Consider the following 23,084-nt stretch of genomic DNA (forward strand, 5'->3'; position numbering starts at 1 on the left):
CAAAATGATCTAGAGGCTAAACCAAGAGAAAGGAACCAAACCTCGTGAAAATCGGATGAGATTTGACCGAGTTATGGGGGTAAGAAATTTTGACCAATGTCTATATATGATATTTTGACGGTGTTCGAGGGAACCATTTTCACATGAAATTTGACCAAAAATCATGTTGCCAGGGTTTGATGCCAAATTCATCTAGAGGCTAAACCAAGAGAAAAGAACCAAACCTCGTGAAAATTGGATGAGATTTGACAGAGTTGTGGGGGTGAGAAATTTTCACCAATGTCTATATATGATATTTTGACGATGTTCGAGGGAACCATTTTCACATGAAATTTGACCAAAAATCATGTTGCCGGGGTTTGATGCCAAAATGATCTAGAGGCTAAACCAAGAGAAAAGAGCCAAACTTCGTGAAAATTGGTTGAGATTTGACCGAGTTATGGGGGTGGGAAATTTTGACCAATGTCTATATATAATATTTTGACGATGTTCGAAGGAACCATTTTCACATGAAATTTTACCAAAAATTATGTTGCCAGGTTTTTATGCCAAATTCATCTAGACGCTAAACCAAGAGAAAAGAACCAAACCTCGTGAAAATCGGATGAGAGTTGACCGAGTTATGGGGGTGGTAAATTTTGACCAATGTCTATATATGATATTTTGACGATGTTCGAGGTAACCATTTTCACATGAAATTTGACCAAAAAATCATGTTGCCAGGGTTTGATGCCAGATTCATCTAGAGGCTAAACCAAGAGAAAAGAACCAAACCTCGTGAAAATCGGATGAGATTTGACCGAGTTATGGGGGTGGGAAATTTTGACCAATGTCTATATATGATATTTTGACGATGTTCGAGGGAACCATTTTCACATGAAATTTGACCAAAAATCATGTTGCCGGGTTTTGATGCCAAAATGATCTAGAGGCTAAACCAAGAGAAAAGAACCAAACCTCGTGAAAATCGGATGAGATTTGACCGAGTTATGGGGGTGGGAAATTTTGACCAATGTCTATATATGATATTTTGACGATGTTCGAGGGAACCATTTTCACATGAAATTTGACCAAAAATCATGTTGCCGGGTTTTGATGCCAAAATGATCTAGAGGCTAAACCAAGAGAAAGGAACCAAACCTCGTGAAAATCGGATGAGATTTGACCGAGTTATGGGGGTGAGAAATTTTGACCAATGTCTATATATGATATTTTGACGGTGTTCGAGGGAACCATTTTCACATGAAATTTGACCAAAAATCATGTTGCCAGGGTTTGATGCCAAATTCATCTAGAGGCTAAACCAAGAGAAAAGAACCAAACCTCGTGAAAATCGGATGAGATTTGACAGAGTTGCGGGGGTGAGAAATTTTCACCAATGTCTATATATGATATTTTGACGATGTTCGAGGGAACCATTTTCACATGAAATTTGACCAAAAATCATGTTGCCGGGTTTTGATGCCAAAATGATCTAGAGGCTAAACCAAGAGAAAAGAACCAAACCTCGTGAAAATCGGATGAGATTTGACCGAGTTATGGGGGTGGGAAATTTTGACCAATGTCTATATATGATATTTTGACGATGTTCGAGGGAACCATTTTCACATGAAATTTGACCAAAAATCATGTTGCCAGGGTTTGATGCCAAATTCATCTAGAGGCTAAACCAAGAGAAAAGAACCAAACCTCGTGAAAATTGGATGAGATTTGACAGAGTTGTGGGGGTGAGAAATTTTCAACAATGTCTATATATGATATTTTGACGATGTTCGAGGGAACCATTTTCACATGAAATTTGACCAAAAATCATGTTGCCGGGTTTTGATGCCAAAATGATCTAGAGGCTAAACCAAGAGAAAAGAACCAAACCTCGTGAAAATCGGATGAGATTTGACCGAGTTATGGGGGTGGGAAATTTTGACCAATGTCTATATATGATATTTTGACGATGTTCGAGGGAACCATTTTCACATGAAATTTGACCAAAAATCATGTTGCCGGGTTTTGATGCCAAAATGATCTAGAGGCTAAACCAAGAGAAAGGAACCAAACCTCGTGAAAATCTGATGAGATTTGACCGAGTTATGGGGGTAAGAAATTTTGACCAATGTCTATATATGATATTTTGACGGTGTTCGAGGGAACCATTTTCACATGAAATTTGACCAAAAATCATGTTGCCAGGGTTTGATGCCAAATTCATCTAGAGGCTAAACCAAGAGAAAAGAACCAAACCTCGTGAAAATTGGATGAGATTTGACAGAGTTGTGGGGGTGAGAAATTTTCACCAATGTCTATATATGATATTTTGACGATGTTCGAGGGAACCATTTTCACATGAAATTTGACCAAAAATCATGTTGCCGGGGTTTGATGCCAAAATGATCTAGAGGCTAAACCAAGAGAAAAGAGCCAAACTTCGTGAAAATTGGTTGAGATTTGACCGAGTTATGGGGGTGGGAAATTTTGACCAATGTCTATATATAATATTTTGACGATGTTCGAAGGAACCATTTTCACATGAAATTTTACCAAAAATTATGTTGCCAGGTTTTTATGCCAAATTCATCTAGACGCTAAACCAAGAGAAAAGAACCAAACCTCGTGAAAATCGGATGAGAGTTGACCGAGTTATGGGGGTGGTAAATTTTGACCAATGTCTATATATGATATTTTGACGATGTTCGAGGTAACCATTTTCACATGAAATTTGACCAAAAATCATGTTGCCAGGGTTTGATGCCAGATTCATCTAGAGGCTAAACCAAGAGAAAAGAACCAAACCTCGTGAAAATCGGATGAGATTTGACCGAGTTATGGGGGTGGGAAATTTTGACCAATGTCTATATATGATATTTTGACGATGTTCGAGGGAACCATTTTCACATGAAATTTGACCAAAAATCATGTTGCCGGGTTTTGATGCCAAAATGATCTAGAGGCTAAGCCAAGAGAAAAGAACCAAACTTCGTGAACATCGGATGAGATTTGACCGAGTTATGGGGGTGGGAAATTTTGACCAATGTCTATATATGTCTATATATTTTGACGATGTTCGAGGGAACCATTTTCACATGAAATTTGACCAAAAATCATGTTGCCAGGGTTTGATGCCAGATTCATCTAGAGGCTAAACCAAGAGAAAAGAACCAAACCTCGTGAAAATCGGATGAGATTTGACCGAGTTATGGGGGTGAGAAATTTTGACCAATGTCTATATATGATATTTTGACGGTGTTCGAGGGAACCATTTTCACATGAAATTTGACCAAAAATCATGTTGCCAGGGTTTGATGCCAAATTCATCTAGAGGCTAAACCAAGAGAAAAGAACCAAACCTCGTGAAAATCGGATGAGATTTGACAGAGTTGCGGGGGTGAGAAATTTTCACCAATGTCTATATATGATATTTTGACGATGTTCGAGGGAACCATTTTCACATGAAATTTGACCAAAAATCATGTTGCCGGGTTTTGATGCCAAAATGATCTAGAGGCTAAACCAAGAGAAAAGAACCAAACCTCGTGAAAATCGGATGAGATTTGACCGAGTTATGGGGGTGGGAAATTTTGACCAATGTCTATATATGATATTTTGACGATGTTCGAGGGAACCATTTTCACATGAAATTTGACCAAAAATCATGTTGCCAGGGTTTGATGCCAAATTCATCTAGAGGCTAAACCAAGAGAAAAGAACCAAACCTCGTGAAAATTGGATGAGATTTGACAGAGTTGTGGGGGTGAGAAATTTTCAACAATGTCTATATATGATATTTTGACGATGTTCGAGGGAACCATTTTCACATGAAATTTGACCAAAAATCATGTTGCCGGGTTTTGATGCCAAAATGATCTAGAGGCTAAACCAAGAGAAAAGAACCAAACCTCGTGAAAATCGGATGAGATTTGACCGAGTTATGGGGGTGGGAAATTTTGACCAATGTCTATATATGATATTTTGACGATGTTCGAGGGAACCATTTTCACATGAAATTTGACCAAAAATCATGTTGCCGGGTTTTGATGCCAAAATGATCTAGAGGCTAAACCAAGAGAAAGGAACCAAACCTCGTGAAAATCGGATGAGATTTGACCGAGTTATGGGGGTAAGAAATTTTGACCAATGTCTATATATGATATTTTGACGGTGTTCGAGGGAACCATTTTCACATGAAATTTGACCAAAAATCATGTTGCCAGGGTTTGATGCCAAATTCATCTAGAGGCTAAACCAAGAGAAAAGAACCAAACCTCGTGAAAATTGGATGAGATTTGACAGAGTTGTGGGGGTGAGAAATTTTCACCAATGTCTATATATGATATTTTGACGATGTTCGAGGGAACCATTTTCACATGAAATTTGACCAAAAATCATGTTGCCGGGGTTTGATGCCAAAATGATCTAGAGGCTAAACCAAGAGAAAAGAGCCAAACTTCGTGAAAATTGGTTGAGATTTGACCGAGTTATGGGGGTGGGAAATTTTGACCAATGTCTATATATAATATTTTGACGATGTTCGAAGGAACCATTTTCACATGAAATTTTACCAAAAATTATGTTGCCAGGTTTTTATGCCAAATTCATCTAGACGCTAAACCAAGAGAAAAGAACCAAACCTCGTGAAAATCGGATGAGAGTTGACCGAGTTATGGGGGTGGTAAATTTTGACCAATGTCTATATATGATATTTTGACGATGTTCGAGGTAACCATTTTCACATGAAATTTGACCAAAAATCATGTTGCCAGGGTTTGATGCCAGATTCATCTAGAGGCTAAACCAAGAGAAAAGAACCAAACCTCGTGAAAATCGGATGAGATTTGACCGAGTTATGGGGGTGGGAAATTTTGACCAATGTCTATATATGATATTTTGACGATGTTCGAGGGAACCATTTTCACATGAAATTTGACCAAAAATCATGTTGCCAGGTTTTGATGCCAAAATGATCTAGAGGCTAAACCAAGAGAAAAGAACCAAACCTCGTGAAAATCGGATGAGATTTGACCGAGTTATGGGGGTGGGAAATTTTGACCAATGTCTATATATGATATTTTGACGATGTTCGAGGGAACCATTTTCACATGAAATTTGACCAAAAATCATGTTGCCAGGGTTTGATGCCAAATTCATCTAGAGGCTAAACCAAGAGAAAAGAACCAAACCTCGTGAAAATCGGATGAGATTTGACAGAGTTGCGGGGGTGAGAAATTTTCACCAATGTCTATATATGATATTTTGACGATGTTCGAGGGAACCATTTTCACATGAAATTTGACCAAAAATCATGTTGCCGGGTTTTGATGCCAAAATGATCTAGAGGCTAAACCAAGAGAAAAGAGCCAAACTTCGTGAAAATTGGTTGAGATTTGACCGAGTTATGGGGGTGGGAAATTTTGACCAATGTCTATATATAATATTTTGACGATGTTCGAAGGAACCATTTTCACATGAAATTTTACCAAAAATTATGTTGCCAGGTTTTTATGCCAAATTCATCTAGACGCTAAACCAAGAGAAAAGAACCAAACCATTTTCACATGAAATTTGACCAAAAATCATGTTGCCGGGTTTTGATGCCAAAATGATCTAGAGGCTAAACCAAGAGAAAAGAACCAAACCTCGTGAAAATCGGATGAGATTTGACCGAGTTATGGGGGTGGGAAATTTTGACCAATGTCTATATATGATATTTTGACGATGTTCGAGGGAACCATTTTCACATGAAATTTGACCAAAAATCATGTTGCCGGGTTTTGATGCCAAAATGATCTAGAGGCTAAACCAAGAGAAAGGAACCAAACCTCGTGAAAATCTGATGAGATTTGACCGAGTTATGGGGGTAAGAAATTTTGACCAATGTCTATATATGATATTTTGACGGTGTTCGAGGGAACCATTTTCACATGAAATTTGACCAAAAATCATGTTGCCAGGGTTTGATGCCAAATTCATCTAGAGGCTAAACCAAGAGAAAAGAACCAAACCTCGTGAAAATTGGATGAGATTTGACAGAGTTGTGGGGGTGAGAAATTTTCACCAATGTCTATATATGATATTTTGACGATGTTCGAGGGAACCATTTTCACATGAAATTTGACCAAAAATCATGTTGCCGGGGTTTGATGCCAAAATGATCTAGAGGCTAAACCAAGAGAAAAGAGCCAAACTTCGTGAAAATTGGTTGAGATTTGACCGAGTTATGGGGGTGGGAAATTTTGACCAATGTCTATATATAATATTTTGACGATGTTCGAAGGAACCATTTTCACATGAAATTTTACCAAAAATTATGTTGCCAGGTTTTTATGCCAAATTCATCTAGACGCTAAACCAAGAGAAAAGAACCAAACCTCGTGAAAATCGGATGAGAGTTGACCGAGTTATGGGGGTGGTAAATTTTGACCAATGTCTATATATGATATTTTGACGATGTTCGAGGTAACCATTTTCACATGAAATTTGACCAAAAATCATGTTGCCAGGGTTTGATGCCAGATTCATCTAGAGGCTAAACCAAGAGAAAAGAACCAAACCTCGTGAAAATCGGATGAGATTTGACCGAGTTATGGGGGTGGGAAATTTTGACCAATGTCTATATATGATATTTTGACGATGTTCGAGGGAACCATTTTCACATGAAATTTGACCAAAAATCATGTTGCCGGGTTTTGATGCCAAAATGATCTAGAGGCTAAGCCAAGAGAAAAGAACCAAACTTCGTGAACATCGGATGAGATTTGACCGAGTTATGGGGGTGGGAAATTTTGACCAATGTCTATATATGTCTATATATTTTGACGATGTTCGAGGGAACCATTTTCACATGAAATTTGACCAAAAATCATGTTGCCAGGGTTTGATGCCAGATTCATCTAGAGGCTAAACCAAGAGAAAAGAACCAAACCTCGTGAAAATCGGATGAGATTTGACCGAGTTATGGGGGTGGGAAATTTTGACCAATGTCTATATATGATATTTTGACGACGTTCGAGGGAACCATTTTCACATGAAATTTGACCAAAAATCATGTTGCCGGGTTTTGATGCCAAAATGATCTAGAGGCTAAACCAAGAGAAAAGAACCAAACCTCGTGAAAATTGGATGAGATTTGACCGAGTTATGGGGGTGGGAAGGCTTTGCACTTGGGGAATATACATATATTTATGTCTCTGTCTTTTGTCTCTTTTCTGTTGTCCTTCTGCCTGTTATATGTGTATTTCTCGTTGAATACCTCTTTCTTTCTGAGAAAAAAACCTACTTGTGAAACTGTATTTTTCAATTTGATATACTTATTTATCAACATACTTTAATAATAATAATAAATAATGAATATATCTAACAATATAAATTGAACATTTACAAAGGCTAACACCTTGCATTACTTTCTTTTTGGTTTTGACAACTAAGTTGACGCAAATTCGTTTTGAAGTTTGCACCTTTTGGTTTGGAGTACAACTTTTAGTAGTTTTACTTATTTCGTAAAGCCTTTAATTTTAAATCCACTTCCAAAGAGATCTTATTAACTTTTAACACCTTCAATAATCTCCAAGTTTGTGCACTTCGTGTCCATCTCTTGCTTCTATAGGAACGCAAGCTGACTCTTAACAACATTTGGACAAAACTTCCAACAATTTGGTGCGTAACACATAAGGGCAAAAGTTTTAACAATAAAACTATTTCTACTTATTTTCATTGTTGTTCCTGCATATATATGTGTATATGTGTATATATATGCATGTGTATGTGTATATGTATTTATTTATATGTGTCTGGCTCTGAGTGTTTTTGTCGTCCCTGCAGCTGACCGCAAAAGCCACAACAAACAAATGCAATAAAAATAAATATAAAAATAATTATGAATAGAAAAGTTGGCAGCCGAGAGAAAAAAAAAAAACACAACTCCCGTTCGCCTTCATTCAATTTTTTCTTGCCTTTGTTTATGATCTTAACTCAAATTAGAAATACAATTTGTAGCAGCCGCAACAAAAGTCGCCAAAGACAAGGGGCGACACTTGAAAGTGGTTTTAATGAAATGTCCATGCAGCAGCGTCTTTGAAGCTGCCCGGAAAAGCAGGTCAAGCAACAAAACACACAAGAAACGGAAGCAAAACGAATATTATGATAAGGAGACCACAAAAAAAGCGAGCCGAAGGGCGGCAAGAGGAATGCGCCGCATTGAAGTGCGGCTTCACATCGAGTGGGTTGTGGACAGTCATTAAAATGGAACTCGCGCAAATTATGCAGTCCGAAAAAAATGATAAAGAAAAAAAAAGCGCTGAAGAACTGACAAGACAAGGGTTGTAGTTGGGAGGGTGCGGTGGGGGGTGGTTGAAGGTTAAGGGTTGAGGGTTGCGGGTCGGGGGCAGGCAGCCAAAATATGTCGCCGATGTTAAGTGCTTCATTTAATTAACAAAGTTGACATGAAAGCGTGGCGCGCGCTCCATTGGGGAAAACCCATCCGCACGCTTGCACCCAGCCACTCCCCCCCCCCTTCTTCCCTTCTTTTTTCTGCTCCCTTTTTGTTGTATATTGCCTCAGTTGTTTGCGCTGCTTTTCTTTTGCTATTAATTGTTTGTGTGAGTTGGACAGACAACACGTGGCGTATACGCATTGCCATATTACTCATACGCCAGGTGTGCTTGTGAGTTCTTTATACTCTGTTAAATTTGATTAGAAATTCGTATGTTATAAGTTTCGATTTTGACTGCTGGTAGGCGCTTCACATTGTATTCGACAGCAGATCAAAAGCTCGCATATTGTACAGTACGCAGTTTAATTAATTGCCGAATAGCCACACCCCCATCCCCAACTACCCCCACCCAACCGCCCACGGCTCTTGTTTGTCTGTTGCGTATCTTGCAGTTACAATCTCTGGCTATTATTGAACAACAGCTGCGCATTTCTCAGAGCCTGGCCGTAAAAGTGCGAATGATATCGGTTGAACAAAATGTGCGTATTATTATTATTATTATGATATTTAGTACGCTCTTATTTATTTGCTATCTTGTATCTCGGGGCGTTCATAAACAACGCGTCATATTTGCATTTCATCACTTGCACAAATATGCCAGCGTGATTTTTGGCATTTTTTCATGTTCATAAAAACATGTCACAACGAATACCACAAAAGCAAATAATATTGACACACAAAATATATCAACGCAATTTAATTTGCTTAAGTGTGCAGGTAAATGAAGTAAATACGGTAAAGGTCGTGAGTTTCAAGGCTGAAAAGTTTTTTGGCACTATTTATAATGCAAAATGGAATTATAAAAATGAGTTGAGGGAGAAATTGGAGGAGACATTCAATAAGTGAAATATTTGCAATCTTTAAGTTCTTATAACATCGAAGTTTTTACTATTTATTCTATGCTATTCTATTTGGTTGCTCAGCTCTGGCTGATACAGAAAATATATACACTTCGTGAGGTCGGAGATTGTTATTTTGCCTTACACAAAAATATAAGAAAATATATATGTTTTTCATTAAGTTCTTATATAGGTATAATAAGCTTCAATCCGAATGGAGAAAGGCTGCAACCTCGCCCGTACAACTACTGACTTTCCTATTTTAACAATGAGGTGTGGAATTTCCGAAAAGCGTGAAACACGTCTCATATTCATTTTCTTTACACCCAAAACTGCGCCCATTCAACACTCGACACGCGATTATCAAGGAAGCGGAGTGGGTTTTCCTAAAAGTGTGAAATGAATTTGAAGAAAGATCTGTGTAACTGTGTTTAACGCCGATCGAATTGTAAATATCGCGACTTTTCCACACTTGCGAGTGGAATTACTAAAAAGCCCGCATTTGCGTGAAACTTCATCGCATAAGTTAACCATAGTGAAATGTCGGCAGGCAACGTGAATACCCTTACGCTCGCCTTGAATATTTTAACCGCGCTTGCCTTGAATATTAACAAACTAATTAAGCTATGCATTAAAATACATTTCAGATAACTGTAACTTTTTCAGGTACGATAATTTTGCCTCAAAACTAATGCATGTTAAATGATTAACGATAAATGCGTATAAAAATGAAATAACAATTAAAATATTTGCGTCATAAACTGCATAATAAATCATAAATTTATCATTACAAATTATTGCAAGGTAATTATTATGGGAACTCACCTGTCAAGGTGGCAATCCTTTTTATTTTCGTTTCGCGCAGCTCGTTTTTATGTTTGCAGAATTTTACACATGAAATAATTTAGTTTTTATGAAATTGTCGCGTTTTATCTATTTCCTTTTTTTTTTTCAAAGTAAATTCCTTGTTATGATATTTATTTAAGCAGAATTTTGTGCACTATTTGGACGCTTTTTTATTTGTGTGGCAGCTGCAGCAGCGAAAAACATTGAGGCGTATTTAATGTGGCATGGCTAAACGATCGTAAAAAACATGGTTAAAATGCTTTCAGAGGAAACATGTGTGTTGCTGTGTGTGTGTGTTGGTGTGTGTGTCGGTGTGTGTGTGTGCAACAGTTGCCATTTTATGGCTGTGGCAATAATAAAAATAAAATTAAATTGCAGACCACGCAACAGTTTGCAATTATGTGCAAATGCACATGGCCCTTGGCCAGAAGTCCAGTCTAGTAAACGTTAAGCAGACGCTCAGCTCTTGGCCAATTTGTTGTTAATTGTTTTAGCTGCTGCCGCAGCTACTACTGCTGTTACATTTATTTCAATTGAACTTTAGTTTTGAATTTTGTCGCACTTGTTGTCACAGCGCGCACTTTTACAGCTGATGTGAGTGCACTCACAATGGCCATTCATTTAGTCACTTTATTCATCAGCAACTCCTTCACACTGTTACAACTTTTTTATAGCTGTTGATTGCGATTACTTTTTGCCTATCCGCTTTGCTACTGCTAGTGCAACCTTCTGCGACGCCAGCCAACTGCGAACTGAACTGCTCCAGTTTCGTATTTCACCTTATAAAGTGAAGCGAAGCGTCGCTGCTCCCGTGTTATCCTTATAGGCGAGTCCCGACTGGCTGTGCCCGTCTGCTTCCAGCTAGCCGTTGGTTTGATAAGAAGCCACATTGGTGTGCGTGTGCTTCTCGCTCTCGCCTCGCACACTGCTGAGCGCATGGGAGAGTGCGAGAGCGTGAGCGGAGCTATTGGAAAGTCAGAGAGTATTTGGCGATGTTTCTCTTTGACAAGCTTTCGCAAGAAGTTGTGTTTGGCTGTTAGAAAGATTTGAAAATATTAATTTCTTAAAAAAAATTGATTAACATAATTAACAATTATAAACAAAATTGAAAAAAGAAAATAAAATTTATTTATTTTAAAAATACATCGAATTAAAATCAATTTTAATATTATGTATTACTCTTTCCAATCTGAGCAACTTTTATGATGTTAATTTATTATTCGTATTTTTCAAAACGTATTTTGTTGCAAATTAAATATTTGGTTGAAAGATTTTTATCAAATTTTTTTAAAATGTTTATTTATTATTATTTTATTTTTTTTTTCATTTAATTCGTTATAATCTTTTAATGATTTTTACATAATTAAAATTTTTATTGTTCAAATTATTTTTTTCCTTTTGTAGTTTTTAATTTTAACTTTTATTTAAATTTTAGTTTTGATTGATAAAATACTTTTGTCTAATAATTTAGTGCTCCTCATTCTCCTCATTATCCATTTTTTTTTATAATTTCACCAATTCCTTTTTTTTATTTTTTATTTCATAATTTTCTTGCCCATTTATTTTATTTTTAGTTATTTTTCAACTTCAAATTTCCTGTTTTCTGTTAAAACGCAGTTAGATTTATCTAGCTATTTCGCTCGCTCATCGTGCCTCTCTCTCACACACGCACACACGCACTCCATTTTTCATGCTACGCAGTTTCGAGTTTTGGGTGTGAGCTTTCATGAATGAACACCCTCCTGTTGCATTTGTTTTTATTGTAAAATGTAGGTGAGCATCTGGCTGGCTCTCGTTCTCCCGCTCACACTTACACACACTCACACACAGACAAGTGCCTGGCCCTGAAGTTCAAGATGAAGGTTATGCAGCAACAACCAAGCAAAAACTCGAACGTAAAAGTTGCACACGAGCGTATGTATGTGTGAGTGTGTGTGTGTGTGTGTGTGCGTGTGTTGGGGAACGCGAGCTTTTGCTCTCACGCGCTCATTCTATGTTAGTCGTGCGCTCTCGTTCTGACGCTCGCCTAAAACATCGCTCACTGCTAACATGTTGCTGTCCAGCTCGCGAGTCGCGACATTCGCGTCGTTTTGTTTTGTTTTCAGTGTTCGCTTTTTGAATTACTTTTTTGTGTGCGTGTGTCTCTTTGTGTGTGTGTGTGTGAGTGTGTGCGAGCGTTGAGCGACACCAAGCAATGGCGCTGCCTGCATTCCTTTCCCCCCTTGTGCTTCTTTGTAGCCCTAGCTGTTTCTTTGGTTACGCATTTCTTCTGGCGCCCGCCTTGTGACCCAATTTCGTGCCTTCACGTACACGGCGCTCAGCTTGAACAGTTGGCATCGGACACAGGCAGCGCCAACGGCAGCGGCATGCCTGGCATTAAAGGCATTTGGTTTGCCCACAGATTTTGCAGTCATTCCTTGCGCTTGATTGGCTTTGTGCCTTTTTTTGTGTGCTATCACATTTTGAGCGTGAAACAACAACAATCAGAGCAGCAGCAGCAGCATAGGGGCGGGGAGGGATTGTAGGCAGGGAATTGAAGCTCACATATTTGCATAGTGCATGAGGGCGTGAGGGCTTGCTACGTGGCGTATGCTTGATGCTCGCTTGCTGCCAATTACTTGTCAACATGTCGCGCTCCAGCAGCCAACCAACTAACTGTGATTGATTGTCTATACGTGTGTGTGCGGGTGTGCGAGTGTGTGTGTGTGTGTGTGTATGTGTGCGGGTGTCTTTGTATTGTTGTCACTGCATAGCTGAATGGGCAGCTAGCTACCAAAACTGCAGCCCGGCTGCCAAGCAACTAAAAACTAAGCAACTGAGAATGCTTTAGTTGAGTGTGCCCGACTAAGAAATACCCTGTTATGCCAGCTTAATATATAGTTTATAAGCTATGTTTTCTAATACCCTTTTCTCTGAAAATATATTTCCAAAAAACTTCTGTGTTTTCCTTCTATAAACATCAACTTTTCAGGTTTCACCTCTATAAGAGATTTTACTCAATACTTGTTTCAATTTTGAGTCTTACTCTTAATATTTCTTATCTGGGTATATCTCACTGTCTGTAAGATATTTAACAATTTTCAAGAGATGTAATAATGGCATTGCAGCTGCCTAGTTCTTCTCCCTTACAGACAGTTGCACAAATCAAGTATACGCCCCTTTATCCATTTTAAATTCTTAAAGGGTATTAAAACATGGCCAGCAAGTTGTTGTTGTTGTTGTTGTCTAAAGTGACATTTCAAAGGACAACTGCACTTGAAATTAAACCGCTTGAGAAGACGGCAACAACGCTGCACACTGTGAAAATGATAAAAGTTTTTTGGACGCTGGGCGCTATCTTTTCTTAATTTGAGTTGGCCCAGTTAACAACTTAGCCCAGTCAATGATGTGAACTTTAGAACTTTGATTGGCTGACTGGCACACAGAAAGACACACACACACACGCACAAAGTATACGAATATAAATCTATATTAACACTGAAAGAAAAACATTATTGCATTTAAATGCAAATGAGAAGGGGTTAAGATTTTTAAAGATTAATTTTTATAATTTCTGGCAAATTTTGTTCTTGGATGTTCTAAATTTATATAAATAAAACAAACTATAATATTAAGAAAATAGCTTGGAATAGGAAAAAAGAAATGTGAGTCATTTTAATAGACGGAAAACGAATTATTTTAGAATTCTGGACTTTAAACCTGTACTTAAGCATTTGGTAATTAGAAATATTTTATACAATTTAAAACTATGTTTTTAATCCAAGAAATTTCGGACTGGACTTGATTTTGATGATGTTTTGCTTTGATTTGAGCACAAAACTCTTGATTATTGTATTTTGTTATAAAGAGTATAGAATAGTGCTACAATGATGATGCTCTATACATAGCTTTATCTAAAATAATACTAATTTCATATACAAGCCTGCTATTGTTGCCTAACTGACCAGCTCACTTTCAGAAAAATTCTAGTGTAGTTTTCTCCAAGTGTAGACAAGAATTTAGTTGAGTCTTAGCCATGCTGTGGAGACTGCAGAGACAAATCCGGTGCCTCATTAAAAACATAATCCAACAGCTGGGATAACTTAATTTGTGCTTGAGCAGAAATGCCAGGATACAAGAGCCGGAATGCTCCGCAGGCTGCCCTTAAGTGCATTTTGTTCTACAGTTGCAGCCAAAGCGCAGCCGGGTGGCATTTAAGCTGATAAGCCCCCGGGCCTGGCTTAGACAAATGCAAATGCAAAATTGTTGCTACAACGAAATGTCAGCTATTTGTATGGCCATGGGCAGCAACAACAATTGCGAAAATAGATTCACATTGCGGCATATAAATCACAGTTACTAATTATGCTTTCATTTCGACCCGGTTTACGCAATCTAATCAGATCTGGACTCCGGACAGGCCCAGGAAAAACGTCGAGTAAATACCAAAGCCAAATGCCAATGTTGCCTAGACACGCAAAGAAGAAAATACAGTCCGAAAATAAAAAGCAAAAAAAAAAAATGAAAACATTTTGTGGTGCTGTGACTATGGCCATTATCACACAACTCACATAAATAAACCAGGTCAAAGTTTAAACGGTTTTTCAGTGCTCAGCGATGCGCACGTGAAAATTAAGGTAAAAGTGCAAAGCAAAACAAAATGAGCAGTGGGAGCTATTTTTATTAGCTAAAGTATCCCCCAAATCCCCACATCAGATAATGAAAGCATTTTGAGAGTTGAAAAAACGAGGTATTTTCCGCGCTTCAGTTTCCATTTTTAATTTGCTTAAATTAAAACCAAAATAAAGTTTTAGATACCGAATTTCCACTCAGTTTTAATATCTGGGTAGTACTCTCCACGCTTTTAAATTTTCCTTAAATTTGGGAAATTCGTTTCGAATTTTCTTATTTTGCATAGTTTTTCAAAAGAGCGAACATTTTTCGATTTTTCCTCAACGTAACCCAATTTGTTCGCAGTTTCCTTCAATTTAAATACTTTGTGAATTTCCCTGTAAGTTTCCTAACGAATTTCCCTAATTTAATAAAGTTTTGCCACAGTTGACATTCTTCTAATTATCTATAACGATTTCACCTTTACTTAAGCACTTATTATTTTCTGACTCAAGCAAGCAATTGAAATCCACTTGTGAAACTAAGAAACGCAGCAGTTGAGGGAAATTCACTCACGTTTGCAAAAACGCAAATTTAGGGAAATTCACATTTACAGCCATATATTCAATTTTCACATGGTTGTAAAGACTTTTCCATTTTCACACTATAATTTATGGTCACACTTTAAATGCGCTTCACGCGGCCATCTCTAATTAGGCAAAATAAAAAGTGTAGCATATTTTAGTGGGCAGACTTTTAATGTGTGCGCCACACGTTGCGACAGTCGCGATAAAGCGACTCGATAGAATATCTGCCCACGCCCCAAATTGAGGCCGTTGAAATAACTTTAATACGTTGGCCTGACAGTTGTCGTTGCTCCGGTTCTTGTTGTTGTTGTTGTTGTTGTTGTTGTTTATTTGTCTACTGTTACTTTCGCTTTGGCTGCTTTCAAGGGTGTGACCGCATTTGCACCTGAGGTCGGTCACGAAGACTTCGCCTTTAGCGACGTTTCTTGTTGTTGTTGTCTGTGGCGCAGTTTAATTAAAGTTTAGTTTACTTGAAATTTCGTTGCTCATATTATTGCTTTATTTAGTGAACCGTTGCCAAGCCCTGACCCTTTAACCCTCGCTGCGTTACTCTTTAATCCGGCTGCTTGAGTAATTTATTTGACTCCTAAGCATTGCAGCAAATTGTGCGCACGTGGCGTATGCGTGTTATTTTCATTTAATTCTCCAGACTTGTGCAACGCCTGCAGTTTTGGGCCCTTTATACCCTTTGATACACTGTATTTATTTTTTATGACAATAATCGAAAACCTTTTTTTCCTTGCCAATTTCTTTTGATTCGATTTCTTTCTCTTTTTTTTTTTTTGCTTTGTCTGCCAACTTTTGTCACGTAAATCAATTAAGCAACGGTTCAAGCAAACTTATTGGATGGCATAAAAAAGTCTCGAACAGGTTTCAGACAAAGGCAAAAACACAAAAAAAAATTAAACAATTCGCCAGCTGAGCTTGCTCGTTCGCACGCTACTCTGTACAAGCAATAAGCTACATCCGTTTACAAAAGGAAAATGTTTTAATTGGCTCGCAAATGTGCTTTAAAAACACATTCAATATGCCCGATTTGAGCGCATTTCCAGTGTAAAAAGGTTATCTGTGTGAAAAGTGTGAAATTCGCAGCTGTCAGTACATTCAAGATGAGTTGGTTCAGGTGCCCGAAGCAGACAAATAGCGTAGCAGAGAATAGCCGAAAAGTTCTCGAACAATACAAATCATAGAAAAACTGCCGACTTTTCAGCTTAAATAAAGTAATGTTTTAAAGTGGGCTATGCCACACACCCACAAAAGCAGGTGAATTCGATAGAAGCCTCAAGGTTGCAGTCAATAGAATTTGTATTTGTATGTGGTCCCATTTGGCCCGGCAGACTTGGCCAATTTGCAACGCCGTCTGGTCGAGCTTTGCGTGCGCGTCCTTTTGGCCAGAAAAAAAAAAAAACACGTTGATCGATGGCGGGCAGAAATTATGGGCAAAGATATTGTGACACGCGAGTCCATTTTGTTCAGACAGTTTATGCCATTTGCATGGGAATTGGTAATTTTCATTTAAGTTTATTAACTAATTGCATTCGCACTCGCTAATGGAAAACGCGCTCGACAATGTCATATAAAATGGTTAATTTATTACGCGTCCCACACGGCGCATGCTTGATATTTAAATCAATGTCGACAAATTGCGGTAGAAAACCAATTAACAAAATGCCCAACGACATTGTCAATGTGTAAAAAAGCTTATTCAATGGGACAGCAACAACAGACGTTGCATGCGGCAGGCTGCAAGTGAGCTTCATATATGAAACAAAGCTGCAGCTGACAGCTTCCAGTTGCTAACTTTTCTCAATTAGCCAAAAGTTGGACACGGAATTATTTAGTGGCACCATGGAAAATGGGGCCTTCTTTACAGTAAAAACTTGCCGAGACGAACAAACTCTTTAGCCGAGCAATTTATTTGGTGCCCATCACTTCGACTTCCTTTTGACTAAAGTCTGGCACAAAAAGTTTAACTGGAAAGAACAAACTGGTTTCTTGATGATACAAAATTGAATGAAAGCAATGAATCCTGATGAAAAGTTTGAAAAAAATACAACAGTAAGTCTTATTACACTCACATCTATACCACTTCCCCCATTTTCCACGTTTGTCGGTGGAAAACGTAAATAAAGCGTTGCACAGCAACAAAAATGATTTGTGAATCAGTTTGCGCCTCGAAATAATGCCTCGCTTTAGGTTTTATTTGTTAAGTCGATTTTCCTGATCTATTAACAAAGATTTCGTTTTGAACAAAATATATTTATTCTTAATCAGTAATTCGAAACTATTATCATTTCGAAACTAAGTATTATCATGATACTTTGCCTAGTTCTCGCTTTCTGCTGCAGCCAGTACATATGAACGTTAATCGGAATCGGAATATTAATCATATATATGCCATAGGAAAGATTGGTGCTTGTATTAAAAAACTTATCTGTTCATCAAATCAACTCAACCGAGCTCAGCAATTATGAGCTTTTACCTGCCTACATCAACCTTTTCAATCTGTTTGCTGTAGTTTATCTTTTTGGTGCACATATTTTTTTACAGTGTAAGCACTTTCATTAACTTGTTTGTTGCTTATTATATTGGCCAAAGTTATGGGCAGCTAATTAGCTGGAGGACAAAAGCGGCAGTTAGGTGGAAATGCTTTCAGGGCGAAAGCTTGAATAACTGTTGCTTGCTTGAAGGATATCCTGCCTATTCTGTTTGCCTTTCAATGCAGCATACACCCACACACACACACACACACACACACACACACACACACACACACACACACACACACACTCACATAATTGCGATACACTCTTTGTGTACCTTGCATAATCGCAAGAGCAAGCTACAAAGGCAAACACGGAAACAACTTGTTGCAACTACAGCAACAACAAGCACGTGTGTGTGTGTGTGTGTGTGTGTGTGTGGGTGTGTGCCTGTGTCTGTTTGCTACAACAAAAGCGAGACACAGGTTTTGAGTGTTGCGCTCAGCACACGTTATAAATAATTTATGTTGTTTGCGCAGCAGGTGTACAAAATTCATGCCACTTCGGACCTTGTGCTAAGAGCGGCTCCTTCAAAAATCCTTCAAAAACAAACTCAAAATACTTAAGATGTGTGTATCTAAATTAAAGCAAGAAATTATTAATTTAAACTTTATGCTTATGCCAACATTAACAAACTTTAAGCGGGCTCAGTGTTTCTCTTAAAAATTTAAATATTTGTTTTTCATCCATTTTTCACTCATGGACCAGAAAGGGTTGGAATTACTTGATATTGAGTGCGACTCGAATCGATTGGAACTTTATCGGAATCAACAATACCAAAACGAAAGCGATTTACAATCTATCCAAATTCACATTTTAAACCGTATTAAAATCTAAAAAAAGGCTCGAGTATTATTAGGACAACAACAAAACTGTAAGTTTTGACCATTGAAAAGTGGGAATCACAACTTTTAGACAAGGATATAGATATATTCAGCAATTTAAGTTGATGTCTTAAATCAGTAAAATCCGTTTCAAACCTCTTTGCTAACTTATATTACAATTCCCTCCATATTCCACGCTTGCCGGTGGAAAGCGTAACTAAAGCGTTTCTCTTGAAACGATGAATCACAAAACCAATCAAAAAAATAAGGCAGTATAATAACATCTATACATCTATACCATTCCCTCCATATTCCACGCATGTTAGTGGAAAGCGTAACTGACGCGATTCGCTTGAAACGATGAATCGCAAATCAACATTCATCCTTTTTCCTTACACCAATAGTTAATTAGTGTAAAGCTACTGGCACATTAGCTCTCAGCCCTGACCCGTTTACAGTGCAAGTCAAACAGCAAATCGTAATTCAATTAAATTTATTTAATTGGTTGCGCATTTTGCAAATAACAACTCGTTCATCATAAAGGACCCGCACTAGGGCTTTTATCGATGAACAACAATGGCCATAAGCACTTTTACATATTGTAAATAAAACAAAGCGCAATTGTAACATGCACAAAACATACGTGTGTAACTATAGCGCAGAATAAAACAATGCCAAAAACAGAACAAACAAATGGCAACGCCGGATGCGAATGCGAATGTGAATGCGAATAGGAATGGGAATGTGAATGCGAATGCGAATGCCCAAATGCGTGTAGGTGTGGGTGAGGGGCGCGGGACGGGGCGCGGTAATTGAAATGCCGTTGTGCGCAGCGAGTGCCCCTGCCGTTTCCGCTAAGCACAGGCAATCAGACATAGGCACGGCCAACACCAAACCGAACCAACCAACCCCCCCCCCCCCCCCCTCCTCCTCCACCCTTACATCAAACCAACGGTCCTCGATCTGCTCCAAAAGCAAATCAAACTCAAGGACAGCGACCGCCACAATTTCAAACAATGTAACAAGGGATGCGTGCTAAAGTCGAGCGTGCCCGACTAACTAAATACCCTATTTCATACAAACAACAGTTAATTGGGGCAGCACCTTGCTTTTTCCAAGCATCCAACTATGCGAAATATTATTTTAAACAACTAAATTTGTTGTCCGATAGATAAACACAAATATTTAAATAACAATAATAATATATACATATATAAATAAAAACTTATAAGTTTGTAAACGAGACGCCTTATACAAAACGTAAAGTCTGCACAGTCTTCAAACGGACGAACAGAGGAACAGATGGAGAGAAAGAAATAGCGGGATCAACCCAGCTGCATATATGTATGGTGTCGGAGCTGCCACCTTTTTGCCTGTTACATAAATATATGTAAGTCTTTGCTTCTGCAATGTCTTCAAACGGACGAACAGAGAAACAGACGGAGAGAAAGAAATAGCGGGATCAACGCAGCTGTATGTATGTATGGTGTCGGAGCAGCCACCTTTTTGCCTGTTACATAAATATATGTAAGTCTTTGCTTCTGCAATGTCTTCAAACGGACGAACAGAGAAACAGACGGAGAGAAAGAAATAGCGGGATCAACGCAGCTGTATGTATGTATGGTGTCGGAGCAGCCACCTTTTTGCCTGTTACATAAATATAAACAGCTACAATATACCGCAATTTAAACGTTTTCAATGAGCAGCGGACAGAACAGGCAACGCAATGTAAAAAGCGAAGGCTTTTCATTTTGCAATTTCTAAACAGCTGCCAATGCTTTTTTCCGGCCACCGTTGTTGCCATGACGTCCTGTTGCCGCGATAAGCCTTTGCCTTTTGTTTTAGCAGGACGCCACGAATTGATGCCGCTCCACGCGGCGCCCTTTTAATGGACAGCCATTAGACGCAAGCCTTAACTTTAGCACACCATAAAAGCACAGAAACAAAACGCAGTTACTTACGTGACGTGCATGCTGGGGATTAACGCATGCAGCTTGGATTAAAAGTCCCGTGCAACAATTTTAAAATACAGTATGTCAATAAAGTGTTTTTACTAACAAAAAAAAACTAATTTTTTGGGTTTAGTTGAAAATAAATGTACCTAAAAGTGAGAATTTTTTTTCAATTATAATTTATTTCGATTCTATATTTCTCCTAGAACTTAATGGCAAAAAGAATTGTTAAATAACATTACCCAAACATTTTATAAAATTAAAAAACTAAAAACATTCACATTTTATGCTGTCAATAAAGTGTTTTTACAGCTACGGTAAATTGTTTTGCCGTTCTCTTTTGGGTGATCCCGTTAGATTTGGGCCCATGCGTTTTGGCTTCTCTTGTGTCTTCGACTTTTCTTGTCATTTTCTATTGCAATTTATAACGTTTTGCTTTAATTTTATGAAAAATAAAATGCCAGGAAAAAGAACAACTTTTGAAGTCGCTCAGCTGGTGTATTATAACCATCAGATGGGACGTCAAGTCTCGGAACTGGCTGATATGTTTAATTTATCAAAAGCAACGATATACAACATATTAAACAGAGCCAATAAGGAAGATAGGCTAGAGGCAAAGCCAGTATGTGGTCGACCCTGCAAAATTTCTGACAGAGATAAGCGAAAAATTCTGAGAAAAATTGAGAAAAATCCACAAATTTCGCTTAGGGATATTGCTCAGGAGTTCAAGGAAGAAAGTGGTGTTGATGTGTCACATGAAACTGTCCGAAAATTACTGAATTCCAATGACTACACATCACGAGTTGCCAGGAAAAAACCTCTACTATCGGCGGCGAATATTTTGAAGCGGCTATCGTTCGCTCAAGTCCATGTAAATAGTTCGAACGATTTTTGGAGTAACGTCATATTCTGTGACGAAAGCAAGATGATGCTATTCTACAACGATGGGCCATCCAGAGTCTGGAGAAAGCCACTAACAGCGTTGGAAAACCGCAATATTATTCCAACCGTTAAATTCGGAAAACTATCAGTGATGGTGTGGGGGTGTATTTCGAGCAAGGGTGTAGGAGATTTGACCTTCATTGAGAATACCATGGATGCTAGACAATATCTGAGCATTTTACAGACACATCTCGTCAGTAGTGCACAGAAATTTGGATTCTATGAGGACAATAAGCCAATTTTTAAATTTTACCAGGACAATGACCCGAAGCATAAAGCTCATATGGTAAGAGTTTGGCTGTTGTACAACTGTGGAAAGGTGTTAGACACTCCACCACAAAGTCCAGATATGAATCCAATAGAAAATGTGTGGTCATATTTGAAAAAAAAAGTCGCAAAGCGGAGTCCAAAATCAAAAACTGATTTAAAAGCTGCTGTACTGGAAGAATGGCAGAAGATTCCAGAAACATACATACAAAACCTTATTGTTTCAATGAAACGGCGATTGCAGGCTGTATGTGACGCTAATGGCAGCCACACAAAGTATTAAAAAAAAATATTCCTGTTTTTTTAACATTGTTATTTAGTAATAAAGTTTCGTGTAAAAACACTTTATTGACAGCATAAAATTTGAATGTTTTTAGTTTTTTAATTTTATAAAATGTTTGGGTAATGTTATTTAACAATTCTTTTTGCCATTAAGTTCTAGGAAAAATATAGAATCGAAATAAATTAGAATTGAAAAAAAATTCTCACTTTTAGGTACATTTATTTTCAACTAAACCCAAAAAATTAGTTTTTTTTCGTTAGTCAAAACACTTTATTGACATACTGTATAAATTTTCACAAAAGAACGCAACACAAGAAAAAAGCACTTCACTTTAAAAATGGCTGCGCTTGGACTGATCTCTATAATCGAGTGGGCAGCTCGCATGCATGGTTGCCACTTATAAAACTAGCTTGTACCAACAACTACAACTAAGTGTACCATTTTTGATGAATGTGTACATGTACGTGTGGCAATTTAGGTTTAGGTTCGGAATGAAAGCATGTTTTTTTTTATTTTAAAATATTTATTTTATAGATTAATTGAAATGCTTTTAAGAGTTACCCAGAAACAGTAAAAAGTAATAAGTAAATAACTATTTATGTAAATATTGTATATGTACCATTGAATCAATTAGGTACCAGATAAGGTACACATTTAGCTCATATGGCAACTGTGTACAAAAGTGCATTCAATAAGTGTTGAAAAATAACAGTTACTTAAAATGGAATTGCTTGATGCAATAAATGCAAAGTAATTGGCAGAATATAAAAATATAATGTTTATAAAGGTATTTTTTAATAGAATTTAGGTAAACTTCTACGCTCCGCAGGCGCTGTGCTTGTCGAGAATATAAATACATGCATATGTAATCAAAATTCCTTACATTTGTATAGCAAATTTGATGTACCAGATGTTTGTACGCTATTAGTTAG

At 37.8% G+C, this 23,084-nt stretch overlaps 1 long non-coding RNA gene across 1 annotated transcript; it reads right to left on the reverse strand.

Annotated features, from left to right (window-relative positions):
• Positions 1–8,532: 8,532 nt before the first annotated feature.
• On the reverse strand, positions 8,533–20,739 carry LOC116650149 (uncharacterized). Its single transcript, XR_004303144.2, has 3 exons — positions 20,670–20,739; positions 10,545–11,197; positions 8,533–10,392 (listed from the first exon to the last, which is right to left on the reverse strand). It is a non-coding gene; the product is annotated as an uncharacterized lncRNA (long non-coding RNA).
• Positions 20,740–23,084: the final 2,345 nt, after the last annotated feature.

The sequence above is a fragment of the Drosophila virilis genome, unplaced genomic scaffold (genome assembly GCF_030788295.1).
Source record: "Drosophila virilis strain 15010-1051.87 unplaced genomic scaffold, Dvir_AGI_RSII-ME tig00000124, whole genome shotgun sequence".
In the NCBI taxonomy this organism is placed as follows: domain Eukaryota; kingdom Metazoa; phylum Arthropoda; class Insecta; order Diptera; family Drosophilidae; genus Drosophila; species Drosophila virilis.